Source organism: Falco rusticolus, chromosome 4 (assembly GCF_015220075.1).
Source record: "Falco rusticolus isolate bFalRus1 chromosome 4, bFalRus1.pri, whole genome shotgun sequence".
Classification (NCBI taxonomy): Eukaryota; Metazoa; Chordata; class Aves; order Falconiformes; family Falconidae; genus Falco; species Falco rusticolus.
The window spans coordinates 44,710,469-44,716,957 of record NC_051190.1 but is presented as its reverse complement, the minus strand read 5'-3'; positions in this window follow the sequence as shown (position 1 = coordinate 44,716,957).

The window sequence follows — 6,489 nt, the reverse complement described above, 5'->3', positions numbered from 1 at the left end:
AGGGGTCAAACCCGACATGCCCGGGGCTGGGAAGCGGCCGGCGCGGGGAGCGGCCGGACCCTCCCGTCGAAGCTGCGCTCACGGACCGCGGTTGCAAAGGGGAAATGTTGCCGCTGCTCGAGAGTAAAACCGGCTGGAACTCCCCGTCCCGTCCTGGGTGATAGCAGGGTCCCCCGACGGGCCCGGCGTCGGCTCTGCCCCCCCACTGGGGAGGGTCCCCCCGGGCCCGGGACAAAGCGGGGCCGCGGCTCGGCGGGGCGGCGGGGCAGAGCCTGGGGCGCGGTGCCGAGGTCCGGCTCCACGTCCCCCCCGTGCGGCCACCCGGAGCCGGTCCCGGCCGGCTCTGCCCGGTGTAGGGGACCCGCTCTGCTCTCCCGGTAACGGCGGGGCAGCACCGGCCAGGGGCGGGGAGGTAGCGGCCTTTCCCTGCCCCCCCCTTCCAGCCGCCTCACACCGGGATCGCACCGGCGGGCACAGCCGTGACCCCCGCGTGCATACACCCACCCAGGGGCGCCCGGGCACCGGTGCACCCACCCGGGAGCACACGCAGGTGCCCCCCACCCCCGGCTCCCGGTCCCGGTGCACACCCAGGAGCGCTCACACCGATACACGCACACGCCCGGCTGGCGCACACTGACGGTCACACGCGTCCTGAAGCACGCACGGCCCCGCACGCGCAGCCCTGCCCCCCCACCCCCACGCACAGACCCACGCAGGACACTCGGGATCTCCCCAGCCCCCTCCAAGCCCCCGGCCCCCCCAGCCTTGCCCCGGCCCAGCGGGCTCCACAACCCTCCCGGGGCCCCCTCGTCGCACCTCGCTCCGGTGAAACGGCTGAAAAACGAAACCCACAGGCGGCCCGGGCATAGCAGCGGCCTGGGGCACAGCACCGTGCCGGTGCCCCGGCGGTGGGTAGCCCCGACGGGGCTCCGCTGCCAGAGGGGACCGGGAGCGGCGGGGCGGGGCGGGCGGCGGGGCCCGGATCCCGCTCACCGCGCTCCCTGTTTCGGGGAGGAGGCGTGGATCCGTCCCGGGCCCCGCTGCCCACACCCGACCTTTCATATATATGATATATATACATATATATCCACACACCTACATCTATCGAATATATAATATATATGAATATCTGCCTTTGAAGGGGCCGGGAGCCACGCACGGCGGCACTTGCGGAGATGCCAATCCGCAAGCACTGGGAGCTCCCCGGGAGCAAGGGGGCTTTCTGCCCCGCACCGGAGACTCCCGGGGCAGGGCACCTTTTGTCAGAGGCGCCCCCCCCCTCCTCCCCCCCCCCCCAGCGGGGCTGCAGCATGGCGAGGCGCGGGCCGAGCAGCCTCCCGCCGGCACCGGGCACCGGGCACCGGCACCGGCACCGCCGCTCTCCGTGGTGCTGAACCGCCGCCGCCGCGCCCCGGGGCCGTGCGGGGTCGTGCCTGCTCCGTCCTTCTCTTTCCAAGCCGCCACTAATTAATGATTAGTATTGCTATTAATTATTATCGTTATCATCCCTGAGGTTCCCGCCGCTCCGGTGCACCGCGGCACGGCCAGCCGTTCCGAGCAGGAGGATGGTGCCAGCGAGGCAGCCGGTTGCCACATTAACGGTTCGTCCCCCGCACACCCCTGGTAGCTGCCGCCCGCGTTGCCCTCCGTGGGTCCGCACCCGTGTGGGCCCAGCCGGTGCCGTTACCTCCGCAGCCGGGCTCCGAAATGCTTCTCCCGCCCGGCCCCGGGCGGCGGCGGCCCCGGCGGGCTCGGCCCCGCTGCCGTCCACAGGGCCCGGGGCACCGCCGGTCCCGGCCTCGCTCCGCCGTCCCGGTGGGTCCCGTTACCGAACCGCTCGTTCCTTGGGTGAGCCCGGCCGCTGTCCTTCCCCAAAGGGTAAAAACCCCAGCAACGACCGCGGCCCCGCAGCTCCGCCGAGGGAACGAACGGGACCGGCGGAGATTCGCCGCCGCCCCGGGACCACCCTGCAGCCCGGGCCCGGCTGGAGGAAGGGCCGCTCCGGGCACCGGCAGGTCGGGGCGTAGCATCCGCGCCAGCCCCGGGCCCCCGCCGCCCCCGGGCCCGGTAGCCTACGCGCAGGGCCCGGGCGGGCCGCAGCGGCCCGGTTCGCCCCCACCGGTTGCCGGTCTCCGCTACCCACGGCTCCCTGCCCCGGGTGCGGCGGGGGCGGCTTGGCAGCGCCCACACGGGAAAGGCGGCCGCCCCACGCGTGTCCGCGGCGGGGGCTCTACGGGGCCCGCCCGGCCTCGCGCCTCCCCGCCACTTACCGGGGGTCTCCCGCCTGCACTCCTCGCCCCGGTGGCTACGGGCACTGGCTCCGGCCCCGGCGCCTCTCGTCGCCCCTTCTTCCCCTCGCCTACACCCTCGTGTGAATCAAATACCTTCACTACAGCAGCCATGTTGGGCTCCGGTGCGAGCACGGAGCTCGCCGCAGGAACCGCCGGCCGCCTCGGCGGGAGGCAGCGCGGCCGGGCTCGGCTCCGAGAGGCGCGGGGACCCCGGTTCCCACCGGCGAACCGGAGCCCGGGCAGCCCGCCGGCCCGCCGGTCCCTTTCTCCCACCGCGCCGAGGGATGCCGCCGCTCCCCGCCAGCCCGGTAACTTCCCACCGTTACCAGTAACGCCGCTAACTGCGGGTCCCGCACCTGCCCCTCATCCCTCCGGTAGAACCGGTCGTATCCCGGGGCTGCCTTTGGAAAAGAGGGGTGGGGGAGTGGGGGGAGCCGCCGTTACCTCCGCCTCGCCCGTGTGCCGGTCCCCCGCGGCGCCGCTCGGCCGAGCCCACCTGGGGAGGGAAAGAGAGAGAAGAGGCGTCAGGAGGAGCCGCCGTCGCCGCCGCCATCGCTCCAACTTGGAGCAACTTTCCCGGCGAGGCTGGCAGCGGGGGCGGGGGGTGGGCGGTGCTGGAGCCCCTGCCCGGTCAACCGGGGTCGGTCCCACCGGCAGGCTGAGCGTGGGCTGCCCCAAAGCCGGTCCCTTCCACCCGTGGAGTGGGGGCACCCGCACCAAGAGCCCCGGCCCTGCCCACGGGGCCAAGCCGGGACACGGCCTCTGCTGCCGGGGAAATGCAGGGGACCCTGGAGGAGGGGCAGCCCCACGGATGGATGGGTGAGTGGGTGGGTGGCTTTACTGGGCGGGGGGCGGCCCAGCTTCCCCGCACCGTGGGCACCGGAGCCTCCCCCGGGCACCGGAGCCACGCACCTGGCAGCAGCCGCCGCTCCCCGGGCACCAGAGCTTCTCGCCCGCCCGGCCCGGCGCCCCTCGAAAGCAGATTTTTTTCAGCTGGTTTGTTTTTCTTTTTTTCCTTCTTTCCCTCCCACCGAGATTTTTGTCCCCCTTTTTTCTTTTCCCTTTCCCGCCCCATAATTATTTCCCCCCCTCGTTTGATTCCAACGTTGTCGCTGGAAATTATTTGCATTTAAAACACAACGAACCGTTCCCCTGCACATCTCCTCGCAGCTCAATTCAAGCAGTACCGCAGAGGGGGGGGATGACCCCGAGGAAAAGGGGTCCCCAAACCCCCGGTCAAATCCACCCGAATTCCTGCCCGGCTGGAAATATCGATGTGTGCGAAACCCAAAGATTTAACAGATTTTGATGATTTTCTTTCCGCAGCCGCTGTCACCCAAAGGTGTTGTGGCAACAAAGAGCGGGAGGGGATTTGACGCTCGTATTTTTGGCCTGTTCCCGTGCAGAAATATTCCCCCAAAGCCCCGCACGCTTTGCAAAGATTGATCTCTCTAAAAACAATCATCTCCTGCCCTGCAAAGTGCTTCACAAGAAAATTTGATTTTATATTTCTCTCCCGCTGCTAAACCTGTCGGAGGACACACACGCGCGGCACCCGCTGAAACTAATAGGGAGGAGGGGGACTGGAAATCATGCCACCAACCTTCCCAGTCCAAACTGGGGGCGAACCTTTTCCCCCTGTGCAGGGCAGAGATTTCCCCGCTCGGGAAACAACGGCATGGAAATCCCCCCGTGCCTGCTCGGGCAGAGCCGGGCGCTGCAGCACGGGAACAACCCCAGTGACTTTTTTAGTGGGGGAGAGGATAATAATAAAAGATGATAATTCTCTTTATTTATTTTTTCCTTTCTCCAGAAATGCCGAATTCAGCCCCGACCCTTTGCGTGGGGATTTTTTTTTCTGCTTTGCCTTTTTTTTTTTTTTTTTGGTGGCTGGGATACAGCCTGGCATCAACGCAGGGCTGAGAGGGATGCCCACACGACACATACTCCCAGCTCAACAGCCCCAAACACCCGGGTCCCTGCTCCTCCTTTTTTCCCCAAAAACCTCCCACATCCACCCCCAAAAAAATAAAAAATAGCTGCACACACCGCAACTTCGCTCCGGCAGCCCCTTACCTCGGGCACCGGGCAGGGCAGGGCAGTCGGTCCGACCGGCCCGGGGCTCTAAACCCCGGGGGTGGCTTTTGTGAGTTTGCCGGAGTTTCCCCGGGCTGTCCCCTTTTGTGTCCCATTGCCATCTAGAGGCCCCGATTAATTAATTTCACACCGGAGCTCGGGAGAAAATTTTCCCACAAAACAAGTGGCCGAGGAGATGTGAAACCCCAAAGAAAAGGAGTCAACATCAAGTTCAACAGCATGCGGGAAAGGCCTATTTCCATCACAATCGCGTCTGAGCGGGGGCCGGGCGGGGGGCAGCGGGCGGCGGCCCCCGCGCCCCCTCCGCGCGTTCCCAGGCTCGGAACAATCGCGCTCTGTTTGCCTCGCACATGCCGGCGTTTGGGCACGGAGGCTGCCTTGGGATAACAGGAATAATGAGGGGGGGGGGGGGAGGGGGGGAAGGCGGGGGGGTGTTGGTGGAGTGATGGAGGGGTGGGAAAAGGGAGCGGGGCGGCGTGGAGGGGGGGAGCGGAGCAGCGCGCACCTGGGGACTGTCCGGTACCGACCTGTTGATCCCCGGTCGGGAGCACCCGGTGGAGTTTGCGGGAAAAGCCGGGATGGGCAAGAGAGAATCGGCGGGGCGGGGGGGGGTCCCCAAAGGCAGGAGGGGACAGAGCCGCCCCTCGGGGTCGGGGGTGGGTGGGAGACACACACACACTTTTCCCGAAGTTTTCCGGCCCTCCATCCCCGGCCACGCGTTTTCCCACAGCCCCGGGGGAGCAGGGGGTGCCTGCCCCAGGGGAGCGGGGGGCCGGGGCCCGGGGTGGCCGAGGCGGTGGTGGACGTGTCCTGCAACCCAAGCAGCTCGGCTCCGCCGGGCATTGTCCCCACGGAGCCCGTGGCCATTGTTCCCGGCGCTGCGGGAGCCGGAGGGAGGGCAGCTTTCCACGCCTCGTCCCCGTCCCCCCCCAACCCCGACACTCACACCGAGCTGCCGGGACCCGCAGCCCCTCATCGGGGGGAGGAGGCAAAAAACACCGCACCCACCCCCCTAAAAAAAAAAAAAAAAAGCTGGAGGGGGGGAGGCGCGGGGTCCCCCCTCGCAGAGTTCCTCCAAGTTGGGAGAAGCGGGAGGGGGAGCGGGGCGGCCGCCGGTGCCCGCCCAGCCCTACCCCTCCGGTGGGCAGCACCGGCCGCTGCCCCGGCCCAGGGAGTCCGGTGCGGGGCAGGGAGAGGGGAAACCAGCGCCAAAAAAATAAAATAAAAAAAAAGGAGTGGGGGTTGGGGGGGGAGGGGGGGCGGGGGTGGCGATTATTTACCTCCCTCCGTATATCTGCATCCATTAATGACTTGGCCACAGCGTGAGCCCAGCGCCGCCGGGACAGCGGCAGCCCCCGGGCCGGGGGCGGGGGGGCGCGGAGCCCGGGGCCATCCAGGCGGTGCGGAGCGCGGCGGAGCCGGGCTGCGGCTGCCGCCCAGAGCTGCCAGGAGCAGCAGGGCTGTGGGAAGCGGAGCCCCCCGCGATCACGTTGCCTTTACGTGGGGTTAAACAGATAACGTCTTCCCGGGGCTTTAACGCCAGGAGCCCCCCGACCGGGCCCGGGCAGCCCCGGCCCGCCAGGCCCTGGGGTGGGGTGGGGGCTTGTGGGGGCGGATTCCGCCCAAACATCCATTTTGTCCCTTTTGGAAATGGAGATGGGAGAGAGGAGGGAAAAATGCTTTTTTTTTTTTTTTTTTTTCCCCTGCTTTCTCCATATTTTACTACGTAAGGCATGACGTCCTCACGTCGGGAGCAGGATAGGTTAGCCTTGCGCTGGGGGGATGCACCGGGCTGAGGGGGGGGCGCGGGGGCGGGGGCGGCTCTGCCAGCAGAACCTAAAAATAACGGGGATTGTATTATTTAAAAAATAATAATAATCATAAGAATCCCGGTGACCCCGCGGATGCGGCACCGCACGGGCAGTGGGGAGGCAGGGCCGGAGCCGGATCCCCAGCCCCCACCCCCGCGCCTCCGCCCGGGACCGTCAGGGCTCGGGGCACCCCCGGGGCGCGGGGGGAGCGGGGCCCGATGCGGAGCGGAGGCGAAGGCTGGGGGGTCCTTCTGCCTTAACCCCCCCTCCCGGCGCTGGGGCAGAGACTG